Source organism: Ictidomys tridecemlineatus, chromosome 5 (genome assembly GCF_052094955.1).
Source record: "Ictidomys tridecemlineatus isolate mIctTri1 chromosome 5, mIctTri1.hap1, whole genome shotgun sequence".
NCBI lineage: Eukaryota > Metazoa > Chordata > Mammalia > Rodentia > Sciuridae > Ictidomys > Ictidomys tridecemlineatus.
Window position 1 is genome coordinate 152,963,839 of NC_135481.1, and position 27,339 is coordinate 152,991,177.

Here is a 27,339-nt window from a genome sequence, read left to right on the forward strand (position 1 = left end):
AGGATGAAATTGGAAGTGCCCTCTCATTTTCTGTTTCCTGAAATAGCTTGAAAAGTATTGGTATTAGTTCTTCTCTAAAGATTTTGTAAAACTCTGCTGTATACCCATCCAATCCTGGGCTTTTTTTGGTTGGTAGTCTTTTGATGGCTTCTTCTATTTCCTCAATTGATATTGGTCTGCTTAAGTTATGTATATCCTCCTGACTCAATTTAGGCAGGTCATATGACTTAAGAAATTTATCGATGCCTTCACTATCTTCTATTTTATTGGAGTATAATGTTTCAAAATAATTTCTAATTATCTTTTGTATTTCTATAGTGTCTGTTGTGATATTGCCTTTTTCATCCCATATGCTAGTAATTTGAGTTCTCTCTCTTCTTTTCTTTGTTAGCATGGCTAAGGGTCTGTTGATCTTATTTATTTTTTCAAAGAACCAACTTCTAGTTTTGTCAATTTTTTCAATTGTTTCAATTTCATTGATTTCAGCTCTGATTTTAATTATTTCTTGCCTTCTACTACTTTTGCTGTTGTTTTGCTGGTCTTTTTCTAGGGTTTTGAAATAAAGTGTCAGATCATTTATTTGTTGGTTTTTTTCTTTTCTTTTTTTTTTTGAGGAATGAACTCCAAGCAATGAATTTTCCTCTTAGAACTGCTTTCATTGTGTCTCATAGATTCCAATATGTTGTGTCTGTGTTTTCATTTATCTCTAAGATTTTTTAAATTTCCTCCTTGGTGTCTTCTGTAACCTATTGATCATTCAGTAACATATTGTTCATTCTCCAAGTGATATAGGATTTTTCCTTCCTTCTTTTATCATTGATTTCCAGTTTTATTCCATTATAATCAGATAAGATGCATGGTATTATCTCTACTCCTTTATAATTTCTAAGAGTTGCCCTGTGACATAATATATGGTCAGTTTTTGAGAAGGATCCATGTGTTGCTGAGAAAAAAGTGTAACCGCTTGATGTTGGGTGGTATAGTCTATATATGTCAATTAAGTCTAAGTTATTAATTGTATTATTGAGTTCTATAGTTTCTTTATTCAACTTTTGTTTGGAAGATATGTCCAATGGTGAGAGAGGTGTGTTGAAGTCACCCATAATTATTGTACTGTGGTCTATTTGACTCTTGAACTTGAGAAGAGTTTGATGAACATAGTTGCACCATTGTTTGGGGCATATATATTAATGATTGTTATGTCTTTTTGGTGTATGGTTCCCTTGAGCAATATGTAGTGTCCTTCTTTATCCCTTTTGATTAACTTTGGCTTGAAGTCTATTTTATTTGATATGAGTATGGATACCCCTGCTTGCTTCTGAGGTCCATGTGAGTGGTATGATTTTTCCCAACCTTTCACCTTCAGTATATGTATGTCTTTTCCTATTAGATGAGTCTCCTGTAGGTAGCATATTGTTGGATCTTTTTTTTATAATCCATTCTGCTAGCCTATGTCTCTTTATTGGTGAGTTTAAGCCATTAACATTTAGGTTTACTATTGAGATATGGTTTTTATTTCCAGCCATATTTGTTTATTTTTGTTTCTTAACATGATTAGTTTTTCCTTTACTGTATTACCTCCCACTGTTTGTTTTCATTGTTATTTTTCATTTCCTCTTCATGTAGTTTTGCCAAGGATGTTTTGAAGCGCTGGTTTTCTAGCTTCAAATTATTTTAACTTTTGTTTATCGTGGAAGGTTTTAATTTCTTCTTCAAACCTGAAGCTTAATTTTACTGGATACACAATTCTTGGTTGCAACCCATTTTCTTTCAGCATTTGAAATATATTGTTCCAGGATCTTCTAGCTTTCAGAGTCTGTTTTGAGAGATCAGCCATTAACCTGATTGGTTTACCAATCCTCTCTCTTATGGCTTTTAAAATTCTCTCCTTATTCTGTATGTTGGGCATCTTCATTATAATGTGTCTTGGTGTGGATCTCTTATGATTTTGCACATTTGGCATCCTGTAGGCTTCTAGGATTTGGGATTATGTTTCATTCTTCAAGTCTGGGAAGTTTTCTAGTATTATTTCATTGAACAGATTGCTCATTCTTTTGATTTGGACCTCTATACCTTCCTGTATCCCAATAACTCTTAAGTTTGGTCTCTTTATGTTATCCCATATTTCTTGGATGTTCTGCTCATGGTTTCTTAACAGTCTTGCTGATCTGTCTATGTTCTTTTCAAGTTGAAATACTTTGACTTCATTGTCTGATGTTCTATCTTCTAAGTGATCTACTCTCGTGGTAATACTCTCATTTGAATTTTTAATTTGGCTCATTATTTCCTTCATTTGCAGGATTTCTGGTTTTTTTTATATATATCCTCTATCTCCCTGTAGAGTTGATCTTTTGCTTCTTGGATTTGTTTATGTAATTCATTGTCAAAGTGATCTTTCATTGTTTGATTTTGCTGTCTAATGTCTTCTTTGAGACTCCATATCATCTGAAGCATGTATATCCTGAAGTCTTTATCTGACATTCCATCTGCTGCAGATATTACCTCTTCTAATGTTGAATTGACCTGCATTGTTTGTGGTCCTTTCTTTCCTTGTCTTGTCTGCTCATGTTTCTTTCCAGCTTTGTAAAACTGTTGTGTTATTGATTTTCCCCCTATATATTTATATTGCTCTTGTATAGTTCCAAAGTTTCTCTTTTGTGGAGAAAGACAATGTTAACAGTTCCCAATATCAATAGTATATCATCTAAGCACAAGTTTTCATTATTAATACATTCATAGCTAGACTGTATGTCTACAGATGTTGGCTTCAATTATCATTTAAAAATATAGTCATTAGTTTCATAAAAGGCATACCATTTCCTTGGTAGCATGAAGAAAACTGAATTTCAGGTGTGGGATGTTATGTTTAGGTGGAAAGGAGTGAGGATATGGGGTTAATATAACTTAGCAACTTTGAAAATCTCTAACCAATAAACGTGTAATTTATGGAAGAATGTATAGATGCAAACTCCTATCTGTATTTAGAAGAGTACCCTACTTATAAATAGTAAAATTTGGGGGGTTGAAAGTGGGATAGAGGGAGTACGAAGGAAAAAATAACAAGGAAATCAAGAGAAAAAAATAGAGAGATAAAAAGTAAATAAGAGAAAAAAGAAAAAAAAAAGTCTCTCAGAACTCTATTTTCTTTTCTTCCAGTAGGTGGAGTTGTCTATTCCTAACTTGAATCTCTGCATTCAGGGTGGTGGAGGTAGCCAGTGTGAGAGGACTTGAGTTTCCACCTGTGACCTCTCTGCTGTTATTCTGAGATGTTAACCATGTGCCTGATCTACGCAGAACCGCAATAGTAGCCACACCCACCGGTTGATGGGTTTTAAGGGTTGGTGGGATTTCCCAAGATGAGTTCCATCTGTTTTTCTCATAATGTGTTTGATGAGGTGAGGGGTATTGGGGAGACCTTATGTTTTTTCAGAGCTCCATCTGGTGACCTGCAAGCCAAGCCTCTATGTTCTGTGCCTCCTCTAGACTGCACCCCAGTGCCCCATGCCAGCCCCTCCTCCAGGTCTGCCAAGGGCCAGCTGCGGCTGGGCCCCTCCTCCGGGTCTGCCTGGTGGGTGGCTTGGCCCCTGCCGCCTCTGGGTGAGGTCGTTCGCCTACCGCATGCGTGAGCGGGGGCAGACGGCTGGCTAGCTGGGTCCCTCCCGCCTCTAGTATGCTGTTTTTAAGTCCTTTGGGTATAGACCCAAGAGTGGGATAGCTGGGTCAAATGGTGGTTCTATTCCCAGTTTTCCAAGAATTCGCTATACTGCTTTCCATATTGGCTGCACCAATGTATGAGTGTGCCTTTCCCCCTACATCCTTGCCAACATTTATTGTTGCTTGTTTTCTTGATATTCTGACTGTAGTGAGATGAAATCTTGCAGTAGTTTGGATTTGCATTTCTCTAATTGCTCAAGATGTTGAACATTTTTTCATATATTTGTTGACTGATTGTATACTATCTTCTGAGAAGTGTTTGTTCAGTTATTTGGCCTATTTATTGATTGGGTCATTTGTTTTTTTGGTGTTTAGCTTTTTGAGTTCTTTATATACTCTAGAGATTAGTGCTCTATCTGATGTGTGACTGGTAAAAATTTGCTCCCAGGATGTAGGCTCTCAATTCACCACACTGATTGTTTCTTTTGCTGAGAAGAAGCTTTTTAGTTTTAATTCATACCATTTATTGATTCTTGATTTTAATTCTTGTGCTAAAGGAATCTTATTAACGAAGCTGGGGGCCTAATCTGACATGATGGAGATTTGGGCCTACTGTTTCTTCTATTAGACAGGTCTCTGGTTTAATTCCTAAGTTCTTGATTCACTTTGAGTTGAGTTTTGTGCATGGTGAGAGATAGAGGTTTAATTTCATTTTGTTGCATATGGATTTCCAGCACCAATTGTTGAAGAGGCTATCTTTTCTCCAATGTATGTTTTGGGATCCTTTGTCTAATATAAGATCACTGTAATTATGTGGGTTAGTCTCTGTGTCCTCTATTCTGTACCATTGGTCTACAGTCTATTTGGTGCCAATACCATGCTGTTTTTGTTACTGTTACTCTGTAGTATAGTTTAAGGTCTGGTATAGTGATGCTACCTGCTTCCCTCTTCCTGTTAATTATTTCTTTAGCTATTCTGGGTCTCTTAATTTTCCAGATGAATTTCATGTCTGTTTTTCTATTTCTATGAGGAATGTCATTGGTATTTTGATTGGAATTGCATACAATCTGTATAGTGCTTGTGGTAGTGTGACCATTTTTGACAATATTAATTCAAGAGCAAGCTATATCTTCTTATCTTCTTAGGTCTTCTTTGATTTCTTTCTTTAGCATTCTGTAGTTTTCATTGTAGAGGTCTTTCACCTTTTTTGTTAGGTTGATTCCCAACTATTTTATTTTATTGAGACTTTTGTAAATGGGGTCGTTTTCCTCATTTCCCTTTCTGAGGATTTGTCACTGATATACAGAAATGCCTTTGATTTGTGGATGTTGATTTTATATCCTGATATTTTGCTGAATTTATTTACTAGTTCTAAAAGTTTTCTGGTGGAATTTTTTTGGGTCTTCAAGGTATAGAACCATATTGTCAGCAAATAGTGTAATTTGAGTTCTTTTCCTACATGTATTCGTTTAATTGCTCTAGGGAGAGTTTCAATAACTATGTTAAATAGAAGTGGTGAAAGAGGGCATACCTGTTTTTTTCCAGTTTTTAGAGGGAATGCTTTCAATTTTTCTCCATTTAGAATGATGTTGGCCTGGGGCTTAGCATAGATAGTTTTTACAATGTTGAGATATATTCTTGTTATCCCTAGTTTTATTAGTATTTTGAACATGAAGGCTGCTGTATTTTGTTGAATGCCTTTACTTCATGTATTGAGATGATCATGTGATTCTTATCTTTAAGTCTATTGATGTGATGAATTACATTTATGATTTCCATATGTTGAACCAATCTTGCATCCCTGGGATCATGGTGCATGATCTTTCTTATATGTTTTTGTATTCAATTTGCTAGAATTTTATTGAGAATTTTTGCATGTATTGTATGTTTATTAGAGATATTGGTCTGAAGTTTTTTCCTTTAGTGTGTCTTTGCCTGGTTTTGGAATCAGGGTGATATTGGCCTCATAGAATGAGTTTGGAAGTACTACTTCTTATTTTCTATTTCCTGAAATAAATTGAAGAGTATTGGTATTATTTCTTCTTTAAAGGTCTTGTAGAATTTGGCTGTGTATCTGTTCTGTCCTGGGCTTTCCTTGGTTGGTAGTCTTCTGGTGGCTTCTTCTATCCCATCACTTGAAATTGATCTGTTTAAATTGTGAATATCATCCTGACTCAATTTTGGCAAATCATATGACTCAAGAAATTTGTCAATGCTTTGATATTTTTTATTTTATTGGAGTATATGTTTTTAAAATAATTTTTAATTATCTTCTGTATTTCTGTAGTGTCTGTTGTGATATTTACTTTTTCATCATATTTGTTAGTAATTTGAGTTTTCTCTCCCCTTTTCTTTGATAGCATGGCTAAGGGTTTGTCAATTTTATTTATTTATTTATTTCAAATAATTAAAATCTTTGTTTTGTTAATTTTTACAATTGTTTCTTTTGTTTCAATTTCATCTCTAATTTTAATTATTTCCTGTCTTCTACTGATTTTGGTGTTGACTTGTTCTTGTTTTTCTAGGGCTTTGAGATGTAGTGTTAGATCATTTATTTGTTGATTTTTTTCTTCTTTTAAGGAATGAACCCATGCAATGAGCTTTCCTCTTAGTATTGCCTTCCTAGTGTCTCAGAGATTTCAATATGTTGTAATCAGTGTTCTCATTCACCTCTAAGAACTTTTTAATCTCCTTGATATCTTTTGCAACATATTGTTCATTCAGTAGCATATAATTTAGTCTCCAGGTGTTGGAGTAGTTTTTATTTTGTCATTGATTTCTAATTTCATTTCATTAGGATCTGATAAAATTCAGGGTAGTATTTCTACTGTTTTGTATTTTCTAAGAGTTTCTTGGTGACATAGTACATTGTCTATTTTAGGGAAGGATCCATGTACTTCTGAGAAGAAAGTGTATTCACTTGTTGAAGAATGAAATATTGTATATATGTCAGTTAAGTCTGAGTTATTGATTGTATTATTGAGTTCTATAGTTTTTTTTTTTTTGTTCAGCTTTTGTTTGGAAGATCTATCCAGTGGTGAAAGAGGTGTGTTAAATTCACCCAAAATTATTGTGTTGTGGTCAGTTTGACTCTTAAACTTGAGAAAAAAATTGTTTGATGAACATAGATGCTTTATTTTGGGGGGCATATATATTTGTAATTGTTATGTCTTGTTGAGGTATGTTTCCCTTAATAGTATGAAAGGTCCTCTTTATCCATTTTGATTAATTTTGGCTTGAAATCTACTTTATTATAAATAAAATTATGTATTTGAGGATGGAAACCCCTATTTGCTTCCACAATCCAGGTGAGTGGTATGATTTTTTCCCAACCTTTCACCTTCAGTCTGTGGATATCTTTTCCTATGAGATGAGTCTCTTGGAGGCAACATATTGTTGGGGCTATTTTTTTTTATCCAATCTTCCAGTCTGTGTCTTTTGATTGGTGAGTTTAGGCCATTAACATTCAGGGTTATTATGGAGACATGATTTGTATCCCCAGCCATTTTTGTTTATTTTTGTTATTTAACTTGTCTTCGTTTCTCTTTTGATTAGTTTTTTCTTTTATGTAATACCTTCCTCTGCTGATTTTCATTTTTTCTTCATGGAATATTTTGCCAAGGATGTTCTGTAGTGAATGTTTTCTAGCTGTAAATTCTTTTAACTTTTGTTTATCATGGGAGGTTTATTTCATCATCAAATCTAAAGCTTAATTTTGCTGGATACAAGATGCTTGATTAGCATCCATTTTCTTTCAGAGCTTGATATATCTTGTTCCAGGATTTTCTAGCTTTCAGGGTCTGCTTTGAAAAATCTGCACATAACCTAATTGTTTTCCCCTAGATGTAATCTGATTCCTTTCTCTTGTGGCTTTTAATATTCTCTCCTTATTCTGTATGTTAGACATTTTCATTATAAAATGCCTTGGTGTGGATCTGTTGTGATTTTTACATTTGGTGTCCTGTAAATGTCTTGAATTTGGTTTTACAACTCATTCTTCATGTTTGAAAAATTTTCTGATATTATTTCATTGAATAGATTGTTCATTACTTTTGTTTGAAACTTTATGTCTTCCTCTATCCCAATAAATCTTAAATTTGGTCTTTTTTCCTTGAATATTCTGCTCATGGTTTCTTACCATTTTCACTGGGTTGTAAACATTCTTTTTAAGATTATATATTTTGTCTTCATTGTCTGAGGTCCTGTCCTCCAAGTGGTCTAATCTGTTGGTGATGCTTTCTATTGAACTTTTAATTTGGTTTATTGTTTCTTTCATTTCAAAGATTTCTATTTAGTTTTTTTAAGAACCTCTATCTCCCTATTAAAGTAATCTTTTGCTTCCTGTATTTGTTTATGTAGCTTTTTGTCAAAATGATATTTTGCTGCCTGTATTTGCTCTCTTATATCATCCTTTAATTAACAGAATATTTTAATTATGTACATTCTGAACTCCTTCTCTGCTGTGCTGGCCATGGATTCTAATAATGTGGTATCTTGATTTGTTTGGAGTACTTTCCTCCCACGTCTTTTTTTTTTGTTCTTTTTTTAATTGGTTGTTTAAAACATTACAAAGCTCTTGACATATCATATTTCATACATTAGATTCAAGTGGGTTATGAACTCCCATTTTTACCCCAAATACAGATTGCAGAATCACATCAGTTACACATCCACATTTTTACATAATGCCATATTAGTAACTGTTGTATTCTGCTACCTTTCCTATCCTCTACTATCCCCCCTCCCCTCCCCTCTCATCTTCTCTCTCTACCCCATCTGCTGTAATTTAATTCTCTCCCTTGTTTTTTTTCCCTTTCCCCTCACAACCTCTTATAGGGAAATTGCATGCAAATGGAAGGAGAACCTCCCACGTCTTTTCATGTTTCTTGTGTGTCTTCCCTTCTAGCACTGTTGATCTGAGGAGTTGCCATTTTTACCATGTATGCTTATAGTGCCCTATAGGGATCCTCTCCTTTGAGGGGAAAGACAATGTTAACAAATCTCAATATAAACAATATACTATCTTAAAAACAATTAGTTGCTATTCAGTCATTTACAGTTTGGTCACAATGTATAGAAGTAGTGAATTCAATTATTATCTATAATATGATCAGTAGGTTTGTAAAAGAGTTTACAGTTTCTGATGGTGGACAAAGAACTGGGGTTGAGATATAGGATGATATGCTGAGGAGGGAGGAGGTGAGAATATAGAATTATTACATCTTAGAAAGTGTGGAAGAGAAATATAAAGAAGAAGATTAATAGCAGGAGAATAGAGAGAAAATAATTTTGGGTAGATAAGTAAGTGGAAGGACAGTAAAGTATATAAACAAACACCCATATATATTAAGAAAAATTAAAATAGTAAAAATTGGAGAAAAAAAGTATATGTAACCCAACTGTAATATACTATTTAGATGTCTCAGTCTTCAAAATCCTAATTCATGCAGATACTTGGTTTCACATGTTGGGGATGTGAGGGCTAAAGAATAGGGAAGGAGAAGGAAAAAATAAAATCTTGAAGGAAGAAACAAGGTTGGAGATCAGTCTCCTTCCTGTTTCCATTCTCATCCAATAGGTGGGGTCATCTGTTGTTAGCTGGTATCTCTGCTCTCAGGATGGTGAAGGTAACCAGGGTGTCACTATGCTGGGTTAGCGGCTGCTGGGGAGAGGGGGGCGGATAGAAACTGGGTACCTGGCCAGCCAGAGTTCCAAACTGGGAGTTGTCCCAACCAAAGATGGTAAGGAAGGTGACCCAAGCTGGAGGTGGCTGCTTTCAGTGATTGGGTGTCTGGTTGGGTGGGGGGAGCCAGATGGAGCCAGGTGGAGCTCTGCATGGACATGGTGGCCGTGATTCCTGCACAGGAACAGAAATATTGCTTGCAGAAAACAGTATTCTCACTACTTGAGTCCCAGGTCATAGAGTGGCACAGAATGCTGCCTCCCTTTGGCCCGCCATCTTGGATCCCCATGCTGCCACTTTTCTTAACATGAAGAAAAATACAACATGTTGTGGTCCAATTGGCCTTTTCCTTAATGATTTTCCTGTTATAAAGAATAGGAAGCTGGATCCTATCTGTCAGGCTGCTTTTGGTGTCCTTTCATGACAATGCTTCTCAAAATGTTCACTCTGTGGGTTCTTCTAGGTAGACTCTTCCCATCTGCCTGTTTTGGGTCACAGCTCCCACTCTGTCTGGTCCACCAATGCATTTCCATCTGCCTTCTGTGTTTTAGAAATTGACTAGAATCTTGTGCTAGCTTGCTGACCACTTGTTTTCAATTCTTTTTGTGACAACTTGTTTATTCCCTTTCAAATTCATTTGGTGGCTCAGGAGGGAAGAAGGATAGGGGTGTGGCAGATAAACCTCAGATAGAGTGGTCTCCTTTTAGAAGGCAAATTCATGGAGAGGGAGCTGGTTAGTCATTTATATTCTAGCAAGAGGGAAGCCTTGGCAGGAACTGGGGTGCCTCATGTGGCCCAGTGTCCTCAGATGGGAAGATAGAGTCCAAGATGATGCGGATTCCATGGGTAGAAAGGAGCTATTGTTTCATTCTTTTAGGTTCATTTTTATTTCCTTTTAAAATAAAATAATTGGCAGTGATGTTCTCCAACAGCAATATTTCCTTTCTCTCTTGGAGGGCTAAACATATGGCTTCCCCTCATCCAAAGGAGACTTTCCCATGGATCCAGCATGTCAAAGACACCACAGGGCAGGGTGAAACAACACCACATGCCTCATGCAACCTGGAATGTGTTCACCTGAGATGAGATGCCATCCCGAAGCCAGAGCACAGAGAGCTTGCTTTACACACAGCTGGGGCCCTCCTGCCATGGCCAGGTGGGGTGAATGTCCTCCAGGTTGTGTTGGATCCTCATGTTTTCCATGGGCTGGGTGGAAGTGAAGTATGACACCCAGCAAAATGACAATCAGCTCCTGCCTCCCTGGCTCAGCCTCCTTTCCTTCTCAGCCCCTCCATCTTCATTTGATGTTAAGAGGATACTCTGGACAAGCATTTCTGCCTCCATCTGATCCAACGCTGAACATCATGCATGGTGGTGCCTCTTCACCTCACCCCACTAGGTCTAAGCGTTCAAATATTTTTCTTTATCCTAGCCACTTGGGGCTGTCAATCTTGGTCCGCAGAGACCATGGGCCTAGAGATTATGTCACTGTTTTTTCTGCTCTGCCCCATTGTGTGACATAACTGATTATACCTCTTGCAGAGCAGACCAGGGTTACACTCCAGAGAGCACTGATTTTATTTTAATTCATTACGTGCTAGTCAGTGGGGACAGGGGGAGCAGTAACTCCAGAGCTGGTCCACTCCTGCAGGGACTGGTAAAACTGTTCTTGTATCTGCACACTTTCTGGTTTCCAAGCCCATGATGATCTCTATTTGCATGGGAGGCTAGGGGTGCTCAGTTTGGTCTGAAATGTTGCTGTTTCTTCCTCCCTTTATGTGAGGAAGCCCTGTACGTGTCAAACATTGGTTCTGCTAAGCCTCTTACACAAACTACTCTTCTATTTCTTCCCCCATGTTGGCTCAGGTCCTTGAAGATCTGGAAACTTGTTCTTGGAGCCTGAACACTTCAGACACTATTCAATTCCTTTCCAGATCTGATGAGCAAGTAACAGGAGAAGAGATAAAAGTAGGTCCCTGAGCTCTTTTTCACTTGGCAGCTGGGCCAAACTGAAAGCCCCTGAAGGGTAGCAGATCATGGGGCAGACGCCTCTCATTCTTTTTTTTTTTGTTGTTTTATTGATTGTTCAAAACATTACAGAGCTCATGATATATCATCTTTCATACATTTGACTCAATTGGGTTTTGAACTCCCATTTTTACCCCAAATACAGATTGCAGAATCACATCTGTTACATACTCACATTTTTGCATAATGGCATATTAGTGACTGTTGTATTCTGCTACCTTTCCTATCCTCTACTATCCCCCCTCCCCTCCTCTCCCCTCCCATCTTCCTTCTCTACCTCCTCTGCTGTTATTCAATTCTCTCCCTTTTTTCCCCTCCCCCTTGCCCCTCATAATCTCTTATAATTTTGTGTATCATTGAAGGTCTCCTACCATTTCCATATGTTTTCCCTTCTCTCTCCCTTTCTCTTCCCCCATTCGTCTTTGTTTACTGTTAGTCTTTTCCTCATGCTCTTCCTTCCTGTTCTGTTCTTAGTGGCTCTCTTTATATCAAAGAAGACATTTGGCATTTGTTTTTTAGGGCTTGGCTAGCTTCACTTAGCATAATCTGCTCTAATGCCATCCATTTCCCTGCAAATTCTATGATTTTGTCATTTCTTAGTGATGCATAATACTCCATTGTGTATAGATGCCACATTTTTTTTATCCATTCATCTATTGAAGGGCATCTAGGTTGGTTCCACAGTCCAGCTATTGTGAATTGTGCTGCTATAATCATTGATGTGGCCGTATCCCTATAGTGCGCTCTTTTAAGGTCCTCAGGGAATAGTCCGAGAAGGGTGATAGCTGGGTCAAATGGTGGATCCATTCCCAGCTTTCCCAGGAATCTCCATACTGTTTTCCAAATTGGCCTCACCATTTTGCAGTCCCACCAGCAGTGTACAAGTGTACCCTTTTCTCCACATCCTCGCCAACACTTATTGTTGTTTGACTTCATAATGGCTGCCAATCTTACTGGAGTGAGATGGTATCTTAGGGTGGTTTTGATTTGCATTTCTCTGACTGCTAGAGATGGTGAGCATTTTTTCATGTACTTGTTGATTGATTGTATGTCCTCCTCTGAGAAGTGTCTGTTCAGGTCCTTGGCCCATTTGTTGATTGGATTATTTGTTATCTTATTGTTTAATTTTTTGAGTTCTTTGTACATTCTGGATATTAGGGCTCTATCTGAGGTGTGAGGGGTAAAAATTTGTTCCCAGGATGTAGGCTCTCTATTTACCTCTTTTATTGTTTCTCTTGCTGAGAAAAAACTTTTTAGTTTAAGTAAGTCCCATTTGTTTATTCTTGTTATTAACTCTTGGGCTATGGGTATCCTATTAAGGAATTTGGAGCCCGACCCCCACAATATGTAGATCGGAGCCAACTTTTTCTTCTATCAGACGCAGTGTCTCTGATTTGATATCTAGCTCCTTGATCCATTTTGAGTTAACTTTTGTGGCTGGTGAGAGAAAGGGATTCAATTTCATTTTGTTGCATATGGATTTCCAATTTTCCCAGCACCATTTGTTGAAGATGCTATCCTTCCTCCATTGCATGTTTTTAGCCCCTTTATCAAATATAAGATAGTTGTAACTTTGTGGGTTAGTCTCTGTGTCCTCTATTCTGTACCATTGGTCCACCTGCCTGTTTTGGTACCAGTACCATGCTGTTTTTGTTACTAATGCTTTGTAGAACAGTTTGAACTCTGGTATCGCTATACCTCCAGATTCACACTTCCTGCTTAGAATTGCTTTTGCTATTCTGGGTCTTTTGTTTTTCCATATGAATTTCATGATTGCTTTATCTATTTCTACAAGAAATGCCATTGGGATTTTGATTGGCATTGCATTAAACCTGTAGAGAACTTTGGGTAATATCGCCATTTTGATGATGTTAGTTCTGCCTATCCATGAACAGGGTACATTCTCCCATCTTCTGAGAACTTCTTCTATCTCTCTCTTTAGGGTTCTGTAGTTTTCATTGTATAAATCTTTCACCTCTTGTTAGGTTGATTTCCAAGTATCTTATTTTCTTTGAGGATGTTGTGAATGGAGTGGTTTTCCTTATTTCCATTTCAGAGGTTTTGTTGCTGATATACAGGAATGCCTTTGATTTATGCGTGTTGATTTTATAACCTGCCACTTTGCTGAATTCATTTATTACCTCTAGCAGCTTCTTTGTAGACCCTTTTGGGTCTGTTAAGTATATTATCATGTCATCCGCAAATAGCGAGAATTTAATTTCTTCTTTTCCTATTTTTATGCCTTTAATTTCTTTTGTCTGTCTAATTGCTCTGGCTAGTACTTCGAGAACTAAATTGAATAGAAGTGGTGATAGAGGGCATCCCTGTCTTGTTCCAGATTTTAGAGGGAATGCCTTCAGTTTTTCTCCGTTTAGGATGATGCTAGCCTGAGGTTTAGCATATATAGCTTTTACAATGTTGAGGTAAGTTCCTGTTATCCCTAGTTTTTCTAGTGTTTTGAACATAAAGCGATGCTGTACTTTGTCAAATGCTTTTTCTGCATCTATCGAGATGATCATATGGTTCTTGTCTTTAAGTCTATTGATGTGGTGAATGGCGTTTATTGATTTCTGTATATTGAACCAGACTTGCATCCCAGGGATGAATCCTACTTGATCATGGTGTACAAGTTTTCTGATATGTTTTTGTATTCGATTCGCCAGAATTTTATTGAGAATTTTTGCATCCAAGTTCATTAGAGATAGTGGTCTGTAGTTTTCTTTCGTTGAAGTGTCTTTGTCTGGTTTTGGGATCAGAGTGATGTTGGCCTCATAGAATGAATTTGGAAGAGCTCCTTCTTTTTCTATTTCTTGAAATAGCTTGAAAAGTATTGGTATTAATTCTTCTTTGAAGGTTTTGTAGAACTCCGCTGTATACCCATCCGGTCTAGGGCTTTTCTTGGTTGGTAGTCTTTTGATGGCTTCTTCTATTTCTTCCTTTGTTATTGGTCTGTTTAAATTGTGTGTGTCTTCCTGTCTCAATCTGGGCAAATCATATGCCTTAAAAAATTTATCGATATCTTCACTATCTTCTATTTTATTGGAATATAGGTTTTCAAAATACTTTCTAATTATCTTCTGTATTTCTGTAGTGTCTGTTGTGATATTGCCTTTTTCATCCCGTATGTTAGTAATTTGAGTTCTCTCTCTTCTTCTTTTCGTTAGCATGGCTAAGGGCTTGTCTATCATATTTATTTTTTCAAAGAACCAACTTTTAGTTTTATCAATGGTTTTTTTTTGTTTCAATTTCATTGATTTCTGCTCTAATTTTAATTATTTCTTGTCTTCTACTACATTTGCTATTGTTTTGCTCTTCCTTTTCTAGGTTTTTGAGGTGTAGTGTGAGTTCGTTTATTTATTGGTTTTTTCTTTTTTTGAGGAAAGAACTCCAAGAAATGAATTTCCCTCTTAAAACTGCTTTCATTGTGTCCCATAGATTCTGGTATGTTGTGTCTGTGTTATTATTTGACTCTAAGAATTTTTTCACCTCTTCCTTTATGTCTTCTGTAACCCATTGATCATTCAATAACATATTGTTCATTTTCCATATGGTGTAGGATTTTTCCTTCCTTCTTTTATCATTGATTTCCAATTTCATTCCATTATGGTCAGATATGGTGCATGGTGTTATCTCCACGCCTTTATATTTACTAAGAGTTGCCTTATGGCATAATATATGGTCTATCTTTGAGTAGGATCCATGTGCTGCTGAGAAGAACGTGTATCCACTTGATGATGGTTGATATATTCTATAGATGTCGGTTAAGTCTAGGTTATTGATTGTGCTGTTGAGTTCTATAGTTTCTTTATTCAGTTTTTGTCTAGAGGATCTGTCTAATGATGAGAGCGGTGTGTTGAAGTCACCCATAATTATTGTGTTGTGGTCTATTTGACTCTTGAACTTGAGGAGCGTTTGTTTTATGAACGTTGCAGCTCCATTGTTTGGTGCATACAAATTGATAATTGTTATGTCATGTTGGTGGATGGTTCCTTTTATAGTGTCCTTCTTTATCCTTCTTGATTAACTTAGGTTTGAAGTTGATTTTATTCGATATGAGTATGGCCACTCTTGCTTGCTTCCGAGGGCCATGTGAGTGGTATGATTTTTCCCAACCTTTTACCTTCAGCCTGTGTATGTCTTTTCCTATCATATGAGTCTCCTGAAGGCAGCATATTGTTGGATTTGTTTTTTTGAACCAGGTTACTAGCCTATGTCTCTTGATTGGTGAGTTTAGGCCATTAACATTTAAGGTTACAATTGAGATATGATTTGTACTTCCATTCATGCTTCTTTATTTATTTATTTTAGTTTGGCTAGTTTTACTTTTTGGTTATTTTCCTCCTCCTTTATTGAGATACCTCCTGCTGTTAGTTTTGGGCACTAATTTTCAATTCCTCTTCTTGTAGTATTTTGCTCAAAATGCTTTGCAGTGCTGGTTTTCTTGCTGCAAATTCTTTTAGCTTTTGTTTATCATGAAAGATTTTAATTTCGTTGTCAAATCTGAAGCTCAATTTTGCTGGATACAGTATTATTGGTTGGAATCCATTATTTTTCAGCGTTTGAAATACATTGTTCCAGGATCTTCTCGCTTTCAAAGTCTGTGATGAGAAATCAGTCGTTAACCTAATTGGTTTACCCCTGAATGTAATCTGCCTCTTTTCTCTCGTAGCTTTTAATATTCTCTCCTTGTTCTGTATGTTGGCTATCTTCATAATTATGTGTCTTGGAATTGGTCTATTATGGTTTTGAATGTTTGGGGTCCTATAGGCTTCCAGGATTTGGCAATCCATTCCATCTTTCATCTCTGGGAAGTTTTCTACAATTATTTCATTTAATATGCTGTCCATTCCTTTGGTTTGAATCTCTGTGCCGATGACTTTGGTTTGAATCTCTATCCCGATGACTCTCAAATTTGGTTTTTTTATGACATCCCATATCTCTTGAATAGATTGCTCATGGGATTTAAGCATCTTTTCTGTGTTGACTATACTCTTTTCAAGTTGATAAACCTTGTCTTCATTATGTGATGTTCTGACTTCTACCTGATCAAGTCTATTTGTAATATTCTCGTTTGAGTTTTTAATTTGGTTTATAGTTTCCTGCAATTCTAGGATTATTGTTTGATTTTTTTTTAAGATCTCTATCTCCTGGTAGAGCTCGTTCTTTGCCATTTGAATTGTTTGTTTAATTCATTTTCAAAATATACTTTTATTGCTTGGACTTGCTGTCTCATGTCTTCTCTAATATTTCTTTCCATTCGAGTTAGGTATGCCTTGAGTTCTTTTCCTATCCCTGCTTCTTATGTTTCTATGTCCTCCTGTAGAATTAAGTTGTCTTGCATTGTTTATATTCTTTTTTTTCCCTTGTTTTTTCATGTTGTCCACATTACTTTCCAGCTCTATTTGATTGTCGTGTTTCTGCTCTCTTCTATAGATTTGTTTTGGTTCTGTATTACTCTGATGTCTCTCCTTTGTGTTGTTAAACTATGCCTGCTAATGTGGATTCCGCTGGGAAGGAATTCCGATGTCCGAGCTCCAGTGAAGACACTACTCTGCTATGAGGGGCCCCAGGCTCCTTGCCAGGGTGTCCTAATGAGGGGGTGTGACTGGACTGTCTCTGTTTGGTTTCAGCTCCTGGTCGTGGCAGGTGGGCGGTCTCCAGCCACCCTGTATCACAGGCTGCGGGCGGGTGATTGGTCGCCTGCGGGCTGGCGTTCTCCTACCGCCCAGTTATGCGGGCAGTGGGTGAACTGTCACCGGCGGGCCTGCGGTTTCCAGCCGCCCAGTAGAGAGGGCCTTGCCTCTAGTCTCCTGGTGTCTCCTGCTAGTCTTGGTTTCTCCTGCTAGACCAGATTTCCCCTGAGGGATGGTTCTCGGCAGTTCAAACTGTACTCTGGGCCTGCCGTTTGTTGGGTGTGGAGGGTGACTATTGGGAACCCCGGCACTCTATTGTTTTGTTTCCCTTGTGGGGAATAGAACTGTACCGCTTCCTTCCCCCTCTGAAATCCAGTACTCAGCCCGGGGGTCAGTGCTGGCTTGGCTGGCGGGATTCCACTGAGTCCCAGCCACTTTTCTCCCTGCTTGCTAATTAATCGCTTCTCTGAGGCGCCACGCCTTCTGTAGCCGCGGGGCAGGCCACTCGAATCCGTCTGCCCAGATCTCAGGGGTCACACAGTTGGCTATTGGGATCCCCGGCACTCTATCATTTTGATTTTTTTCTGCTTGCCCCTCCCCCAGCACTGGCTAGACAAGTTTCGTTTTGGCTGCTGATGGGAGGGGGGGTTGAAGGTCAGGTGTCTCTAGTTTTCCCCTAGTCTTTATGCAGGCTCACTCTGATACTCCCTCCCCCGGAAAGCCTAGGAGAGATTTTATGCGAATTCCCTGATGTATGGGGGATGAGCTGAGTGCCACACACCTGTTTTGTTGTTGCAATCTGTCGGAGAGTGGCGGTGGATACTTCAGCTGAAAGACCCCCCAGATCCCCCAACCCGGAATGGACCACGCGAGACACTGGATGCAAACCGCAGGAGGGTTTATTCTCACACAGGCGCCTGCGGGTGCACAGCAAAACCTCAGCCGGAGCTTCGGTGACTGGCACACCCGGGCTCGGGGGTACAGAGTTTTTATAGGAAGCAGGGGGCAAGGTTTCAGCCTAGCACAGTAACAGTTATTCTATTGGTTTATCTAAGTTCCTCTAGGTCCAGCCCCTTAGGTCACCTGGGGGGTAAACTTGTTTTTTTCCACTTTATGTTCTCAGAAAAGAAACCCATAAATTGCATCCTATTCTTTTAGTTCCTGTTTTTACTCTATTTGCTCAAGCTTGGCCTTCCCAGGATTATCTATATGGAACATCTGGTGGTGGCATTGTATAGAGCTTGGAGTGTTAAGTGCAGCTGGGAAGTGCTATGTGCAGCTTGTGGGGTTTTAACATGGGGGTTGTACATGGGAACATCCTGTAGGGCACAGGAGTTAGAATTCCTAACGTTGGGTTTGGGGCCCTGTAGTCCTTCACAGCTTTCCAAGATGGTGGCCACTGATTCGCCTCTCATTCTTAATCAGATGGCTGCGGATGGATACCCTGTCTTCCAAGGATGCTGTTGATAATTAATCACAATAATGGGAGCCATGGCACTACCAGATGAAAGGAAGCCAACTTCACCCTGCAGACTGGGGATCCCTGGTCATGCTGTGGGACTTCAGCTTTGTTTTTCACCAAGTGTCCTGAGCTTCAGCTTGTCCCCAGAGTCACCTATCTCTCTTCCAAATGAGTTTCTTGGTCTGTTTTCTGTTGCTATAACAAAATACATGACACTGGATCATTTATTAAAGAAAAGAGGTTTATTTTGACTCATGGTTATGAAAAGTTCAAGATCAGGTAGCTGCATCTGACGAGGGCTCCATTTTATGGCAGAAAAACAGAAGGGGAAGCAGATGAGTACAGAAGCAGAGCAAGGGAAGGTCAAACTTGATTTATAACAACCTGCCCTCTAAGTAACTGATCCAGGCCCTCAAAAGCTAGAAATCACCCATCTAAGAAAGGTATAAACTATTCATGAGCGCTCAGGTCCCACATTCCAAATGCCTAACCCCAGGGCCCACCTCTCAACACTGCCACATTGAGGACTAAACCCAAATGTGAGTGTTGGTGGGGACAGACCGAATTCACACCATTGCAATGAGCTGCCTTTTCTTGACCTCAGAAGGCCTTGCCACCTGACTTCTGGTGCTGCTGGGGTGGCACAGGCTACAGGTGAGTGATGATGTGGCACATGGTACTGTTGTCTCCAGGGCCACTGTGGGAATGTGTGCTTGTCAGGGCTGGGTAGATGGTGGTGTTTTACAAGTCCCCTCAGTGTTTATCTAGGTTTGCTCCCTCTGCTCTGAGGACCCAAGAAACCCCCTAGTCTTGGGGGCTGCCAGGAGACCCTCCTCTGCTCTCCCTTGTGCAGTTGCTGGAGGATCCCTGGAAGCTGCTGTCTATGAAGGTGATTGTCTCCTATGTATCTCCTATTTTATGATGCAACTTATAAAACCCCAGCCCAGAGCTGTCCCATGGCTCAGGTGCTGGGCTTGCTTCCCTGAAATATCCCCAATCTGGCTTTTTAGTTTTTAATCTCACTTCCTTTGTTCCTCTTCTGTCTTTTTCCCTCCTTTGTACAGTGGGAACCTCTAGTTGCACAGTGGGTGGTGCAAAGAAAAGCTCAGTGAGTGGGGTCAAGAGTGCTCAACTGTCCTCTCATCTTCCCACTCTTGCTACACATAGACCACTGTCACCCTGTGGCTTCTTCCTGGGGGCAGTGGAATCCTCCAAGGGCTGCTGGTCAGCCTGAGCTCCAGGCAGGGCAGGCAGGAAGGGGAAAGCAGGAGGAACTGTACCTGGAAGATGACCAGCTTTAGCAGAAGCTCAGTACAGTGTTTGGTGACTGGGGCAGGGAGATGGGGCTCCTTTCCAGTGGACAGTGCCTCTAGCAATTTTTGATGTTACATATTGAGGTCATAGGTGTTAGAATCTGGGGTGAGGACTCACTGGAATGCTGAACATTTGCTCTACCTTGAGAAGTCCTGGCCAGATTGCATACCTAGCTATCTACCACCACAATGAGTCCTGCTATAGTTTGGATTTTTTTTTTACTGGTTATTTTTAGTTATACATGATAGTAGAATCTGTTTTGATATAATTATGCAAGCAAGGACCTTATTGTAATTAGGACCTCATTCTTGTGGATGTATATGATGTTGGGAATTACTGTGGTGTTTTCATGTGGGTACATAGGAAAATTATACCAGATTCATTCCCCTGTCTTCCTTTTCCTGTCCCCCTCTCCCTTCCCTCTAATAGAACTTTGTCTAGTTTATAGAACTCCTACTCCCACCCCACTCACCATTGTGTGTTAGTTTCCACATATCAGTGAAAGCATTCAACCTTATTTTTTTTTTTTTTTGGCTTATTTCACTTAGCATGATAGTCTCCAAGTTCACACATTTACTGGCAAATGTCATAAGCTCATTCTTCTTAATGGCTGAGTAATGATCCCTTAAATATATATATTAATGGATCATTACTCATCCATTAAGTGATATATATATATATCACATTTTCTTTATCTATTCTCCTGTTGAAGGGCACCTAAGTAGGCTTTATAGCTTAGCTATTGTGAATTGTGCTGCTATAAACATTGATATGGCTGTGCTACTGCTGTATACTGATTTTAAATCCTTGGCTATATACTAAGTAGCGATATAGCTGGATCAAATGGTGGTTCCATTCTAAGTTTTCTGAGGAATCTCTACACTGCTTTCCAGAGTGGTTGCACCAATTTGCAGTTGCACCAAAAATTTATGAGTGTACCCTTTCCTCAAAACCCTTGCCAACGTTTATTAGTTACTTCAATTCTTGATAGTTGTCATTCTGACTGGAGTAAAGTGAAATCTCAGTTTAGTTTTAATTTGCATTTTTTTAAATTGCCAAATGTTGAACATTTTTTTCATGTATTTGTTGATCATTTGTATTTCTTCTTTTGAGAAGTGTCTGTTTGGTTCCTTTATCCATTTAGTGATTAATTTTTTGTTTTCTTGGTATTAAGTTTTTTTTTTTTTTTTGCATATCCTGGAAATTAACACCCTGTCTGAGGTGCAGGTGGCAAAGATTTTCTCCCATTCTGTAGGCTCCTTCTTCATGCTCTTGTTTCCTTTTGCTGTGAGGAAGCTTTTTAGTTTGATGCCATCCCATTTATTGATTTTTTATTTCACTTCTTGCCCTTTAGGCATCTTGTTAAGAAGTCAATTCCTCAGTGGAAATGTTGGAGTGCTGGGCCTACATTTTCTTCTAGTAAGTGGAGATTTTTTCGTCTAATTCCTAGTTCTTTCTTTCTGGTCATGTTTTTATGATGTTATTGAGGGGGATTTTTCTTAAGAGAGTTCTCTGAGCTCCTTCTGTATACAAATTATAGTTTGGATCTTGAAGGCTCACCAAAGGCCCATGTGTTGAAGGTTTGGGCCCTAACCTGTGGTGGCTATGGGGAGGTGGTGCTCTTTGGGGCAGGGGCAAAGTGGGTGGAAGTTAGGTCACTGGGGATGTGTTTGGAAGGGGATATTAGGATCTGGATCCTTCTTCTTTGCTTCCTGGCCACCAGGAAGTGAGCAGCCTCCTTGGCCGTGTACTCCCACCGTGGTGTACTGTACCACCACAGGCCCAAAGCAGCAGGGCCAAGTGACCATGAACTGAAACCAGGAGCCAAAACCTTTTATCATTTTAAGTTGATTTTTTCAAACATTTTCTCAAAGTAACACATGTCCTTGAAACAAGACTTCTTACCTGATGCACAAACCAGGAGCCTGTTCCTATTACTTGAAATGGGGAAAATGATAATGAATTACTTGTTGATTGAAAACTTCTAAAAAAATTCTTAAAATATATCTAAAATTTTAAAAAGCCTCTTTATAATTGATAACCTTAAATAATCCCCCCCCCAAGGATAACTGGAACACAAGATAACAGTTCCTATAAGGGATAATCTATGATGATAGAATGTCACTTTCTTAGCACCTTCTGTCTTTATCACCAGATGACCTAACTTCAATTTGACTATGTTGCAGGGGTAACCTCACCACCCTGGGAGCCAGACCATCCAGAACAGATTGTCACGGCTGCAGATACCATTGTGTAAAAAACAGCTGCCAAACTAAGTGGCTTAGGACAACTGCTGTGTTATGCTCATGGCTTCTGTGAGTCATGGTTTGGGGAAGAGCATGGAGGGCTGGCTGGAGTTTGCTTCATGATGTTGGAGCCTCAGCTGGGAGACCTCAAGTTTGGAGCTGGAGTCTTCATATGTCTGGGCACTGGGCAGGACAACTCAAGGGCTGGGCTCATTGGGCATCCACCAGAACACCTCCATTGGATTCAGCATGTGGCTCAAAAGTGAGTGTTCCTATAAATAAGACAGAAGCTGCATCTCCTTTTAAGACCAAGTTTGGAAGTCACATAGCATCTCTCTGTCCACTGGTTGAGGCAGTCAGGGCCACATTGTGGAATGGCTTGTGAGATGGAGAAGATGCATACCCATAAACCCCACTCATGGTTCAGATATTCTACCATTTTCCCAGCATTTTTTTTAAATCTTGTGAATTGAATATTAGGGATATAAAAATAAAAATTTTCCAAGTAAATTTCAGGTAAGACCCACTAGGATGACTATAAAAAAGATGGATAAAACAAGTGACGATGAGAATAAGGAGAAATTATTATTGCTATACCTTGCTGATGGGAATGAAAAATGGTGTAGGCACTTGGAAAACAACTTGATGATTCTTCAAAACATTAAACAGAGTTACCAGACAATTCAGCAATTCTACTCCTAAGTGACAATGTATGTTCACACAAAAAATTGTACATGAGTTTTCACGGCACCCTTATTCATATATCCAAAAGGCAGAGATGATAGAAATATTCATTCTCTGATAAATGGTTAAGCAAGATGTGGTCTATCCTCATAGTGAAATATTATTCAGCCAAAAAAGGGAATGAAGTACTACTGATTTATGCTACAACATGGATGAATCTTGACAACTTTATGCTAAGTGAAATAAGCCAGAAATTCAAAAGCTACATACTGTATGATATTTTTAGTATGCAAATTACAGATACAGAAAATAGATTACTGGTTGTCAGGAGCTAGGGGAGGGGAGAATGGAGAGTGACTGCTAATGGGTATGGAATTTCTTTATGGAGGTGATAAAAATATTCTAGAATTAGATAGTTGTACAACTTTGTGAATATGCTAAAATTCACTGAGTTGTACACTTTAAAATGAATTTCATAGTGTATGAATTATATCTCAATAAAAATTGTTTCAGAAAAAATATTTTAAAAAGTCAGCTTAGTGATATATCTTCCATGAATTCTGGATATTAAATATATCCCTGTTGAGATTTTTTTTAGGGTGCAACTGCAAATAAGGGGGTAGAGATACCCTGCTGCAACCCATACAGGGCTTTCTGTAGGAGGAGGAGTTGAAGTTGTGATTTATGCTGGTGGCCTAAGTAGACCTTCTACTCCAAACCCAGTGTGAATCTTGGAATCAGTGTGAATCTTGGAATTCTCTCCTCACCACACCCACCAAGCCTGGTGGGTGTGGTGAGGAGAGAATGAGATGAACATGAAGCAGATGTGAAAGCTCAGGGTTATGCAAGGATTAGAATTTGAAGGCATAGTGTCTCTGCCTATTAGTGAAATGGACTTAACAAATGCCCAGCCCTGAGTGGTGGATGCTGTGGGAGGAACATGCATTGGCCAGAATCCTGGGATTTGGCATCATTAAGACCCAGATATTATTAGGCAGGTAGGAACAACACCATTCTATCTGGCCACAGCTGCTATCCCCTGAGAAGGAGAGTTGGCAAGTTCTAAGCAGCATGTCAGCATCCTGGAGAGTGGCCTGAAGTTAGGACAGAGTTTCTCCCCAAAGGGGGGATGGGGTTATTGGGGAAAGGGAAGCAGGATGGAGCCTGGAGATGGAGTGGCTGCCACAGTTGTGGAGGAGGTGGGTGAGAAGGAGTGGAGGGCAAATTTGGGAGGCTTGCTCTATGTTATCTGTAACATTGTGGTTCCCAATGAACAAATTTCCTGGTGTAGATGGCCTGTCTAGTCCCCTGCCCTGTGACTTGTAATAAGTGTGGAGAGAGTGACACTAGTACAGGACCAGCTTAGGCTTTGAGGAGGCTTGGCACTTCTGCTTTTGTGCTAGGAGGGCCTGAGCTGCCTTGTATGGTGTTCACTCTTAGACTAGTGAGACAATAAGGTGTAGCTGTCCCAGCTTTTTGGCTGAGCCTGGCCCTCAGATGACTTCTGAGCTGATGGCAGTGAGTGACCACTGGCCAGAAGAGCCCCCCCCCCAGGGGAGCCCAGCTTAGTTTGCAGAGTCATAGCAATTAAGGCAGCCATTGTTCTAAGTCACTGAGTATTGGGGTAGCTGGAACTCTTTGTTCTTGGTCTATCCTTTGACTCCTGACTGGTAGGAAGAGGTTACTGATCTTTGACTCTCAACAGGTGGGTACAGATTGCCACTTTTTCTGTATAACAATGTTCTTGACCCTGGGAAGAATTGATGTCATGGATAGAGAATCAGTCAGCGGATGCCAGTGCGGAGAGGCTGGTTAGAGGTGGGTACCAGTAGGAGTAACTGAAGCTCACTCAGATGGTGTCTTTGTGCCTGGGATGTTTGAGACAGGAGCACTTCTAGTTGGTGCTAATCTTCCCAAAGCCCTGGGGAGCCTTGAGGTTTATTTTTCCCCCAACTTCCCCGCCGCCTCCACCCAGACTGTGGCTCAATCTATAGAATTGTCCACAATGAAGCTCACCTACTGCCTGTCATAAAGCATGGCCTGTGTTGTCCCACTCCTCACTGGATTGACAAAAGCTCAGCTACTGACACAAGCTCAAATGCGAACTACACAGAGGAGGGATTAGCAGGAGGCTTCTTCAGTGACTTCCATAGCTAGATTCCTCCATAGCTTTTGTCATAGTCTGGGAACTGTTCTCAGTATCTGCATGCATTGGAAGGCCAGGGCCAGATCCAAAAGAGGCCTTGCATGTAAGAGGTGCCTAGCAATGCTTGTCATATGAAGGACATGCAGATGGAGTAGAGCAGGAGCTGGGAGGGGAACAGGAAGCCTGGAGTCTATGTGGGAAATAGAAGACCATGGATGCATTTCTTAGAGGTCTTCAGGCACTGAATGAATAGGAACAAGACAGTACCAGCAAAGAAGAATAACCTTTATCTCCTGCTGGCAGGAACAGAGAGAGTATCATGCCTGTGCGGTGTCAATAATTCTGAGCTATTTAAAATGGAGCTATAGTGAACAAGACACATTTATAAACTCCCCTGTCAATATCTTTTTTCCATCAGTGAAGAAAGGAGGGAGGACCAGAGAGGAATGTAAAGACAGGTTAGTGATGGCCTGGTAAGGGGAAAAAGAGCCATCTGGGGTGTGGAGCTGCACTGCAGCATTTGCTCTGAACCCTAGAACTCCACCTGGCTGCAGCTCCTCCATCCTCAGCCCTGTTACCCCCACACTTCCACCCTGTTGGACACTTTTTAGATGTGCAGGGCTGCTGCAAGTTTGCATGTTTTCAGTGTGCAAGAATAGTGTGTGTGTCAAACATCTTCCATTTTCATTTCTCCCAACATGAGATTCTTCAGCTGTATCTGTGGTACTTTCTGGCATCTAGAATTACCTTTTGCAGCTATTAGTATTAGCTCTTAGTGTATTCAAGACTTTCAGTTAACCCCACCCTCTTTGGTCATCCTGAATTCTAGCATGAAGAACATCTTCCATGAATTTCCTCAAGTACATCTGGGAGTGGGATCAATGATTCACTGCCATCTATTAAAAAAAGGTGTATTGCTAAATGTCTCACATTTTTAGGTGCATTTTATGAGTTGCGTGTTCTTGTTTCTTTAATGTTTGGTGATTTTGGGGGGCTTTGGTTGGGTAACCAGGACTTAAACCCAGGGGCACTTAACCACTGAGCCACATTCCTAGCCTGTTTTTAAATTTCTTAGTTTGAGGCAGGATTTTGCTAAATTGCTGAGGCTGGCTTTGGACTTGTGATCCTCTTGCTTCAGCCTCTCGAATCACTGGGAGGCTGTGCACCATTGCGTCCAGCTCACGTTTGGTAGTTTTTAATTGGTTGTCATATGCTGTGAATTTTAACTTCTCGGGGATTGGGCATTTTTATATTTCTATGTATTTTTTTTTAAGATTTATTATGGGATACAATTAAGTTACTGGAAATGGTTTGATTCATTTGAGTCTCACTTGTGAACACTGTTAGGTAATACAGGGGCGGTCCCTAATCTACTAGTGAGGTCAGATTCTTCTGAATACTTTACCCAATGGCTGGTGGGGTTGTTAGGATCAGGCACTATTCCTGGCCCATGATTCCCCCCCTTCCTTTCTAGTGATTCTTTTCCAGTCTCAGATATTTTCTTCCAACATGGATCCATGGTAATCTCAGGACTTGGGGCCCCTGCAAGTCTCCCTGTGCACTCTGAAGCACTCTCCTGGCCATGCTGTGCTCTGCAATCTCTGGCTGCCCTGGCCCCTGGATTTTCAACTCTGTCTCCTAACTCAGGGGTCCTCCAGTCTCTGCTTGGCCACCTGCTGCCCACCTCATGTTTCCAGCCTGGGAAACTCCCATGGAAGTGAGATGGGGGCAGTCCCAGGGCTGCTTCTTTTTCCTAGTCTCAGCCCTTGAGTCTTCTACCACCTGAAACCTAAGTCTTGGGCATAGTTGCTTCATATACCTTGTTGGTTTTGTTTTTGTGTGACTATTTTAGGTGGGCATGGGGTATAGGTTTGATTCCTGCCACTCCATCTTGGCCAGAGTTTTAAATGTGCTCTCCTCTGGCTGCTCATGAGTTAAGACTGTTCATACCTTTGATTGCTCTTCTCTTGTTTCTTGTCTTTTTTTTTTTCGTATTATTTGTAGAAGTTCTTCGTATAATCTAAATATCAATCCTCTGTCAGTTTAAAATGTTATAAATGCCATCTGGCAATCTGTCACCTGTTAATGTTATGTATGGATCTTTACTGAATCAAACTACCTCATTTTGGTATAGGTGAATCTATTCAGGTTTTAATTTTTTGTTGTTGTTTTAAGGAATCTCTTTTCAGCCATGGATTACCAAGTTATTCTCTTACATTTCCTTTATAATCTTACTGCTTTCATCTAAGTATTTCCCTCTTCTGAAGACTACTTTGTTCAAGAGGGTAAGATAGGTATTCAACTTTCTTTTCCCTTCTTTATAGTGTACCAGTTTTCCAGGTTCAGTGTGTCACTTACTTATTGCTCTGTAGTATTGAACTATTTTTTTTTGCACTCAGTTATAGATTTAATATTATTGTGTAAAATATTATTATTGTAGGCATTGGAATACATGAAGAAACAAAATAAAGACCTAAATAAATAAAATA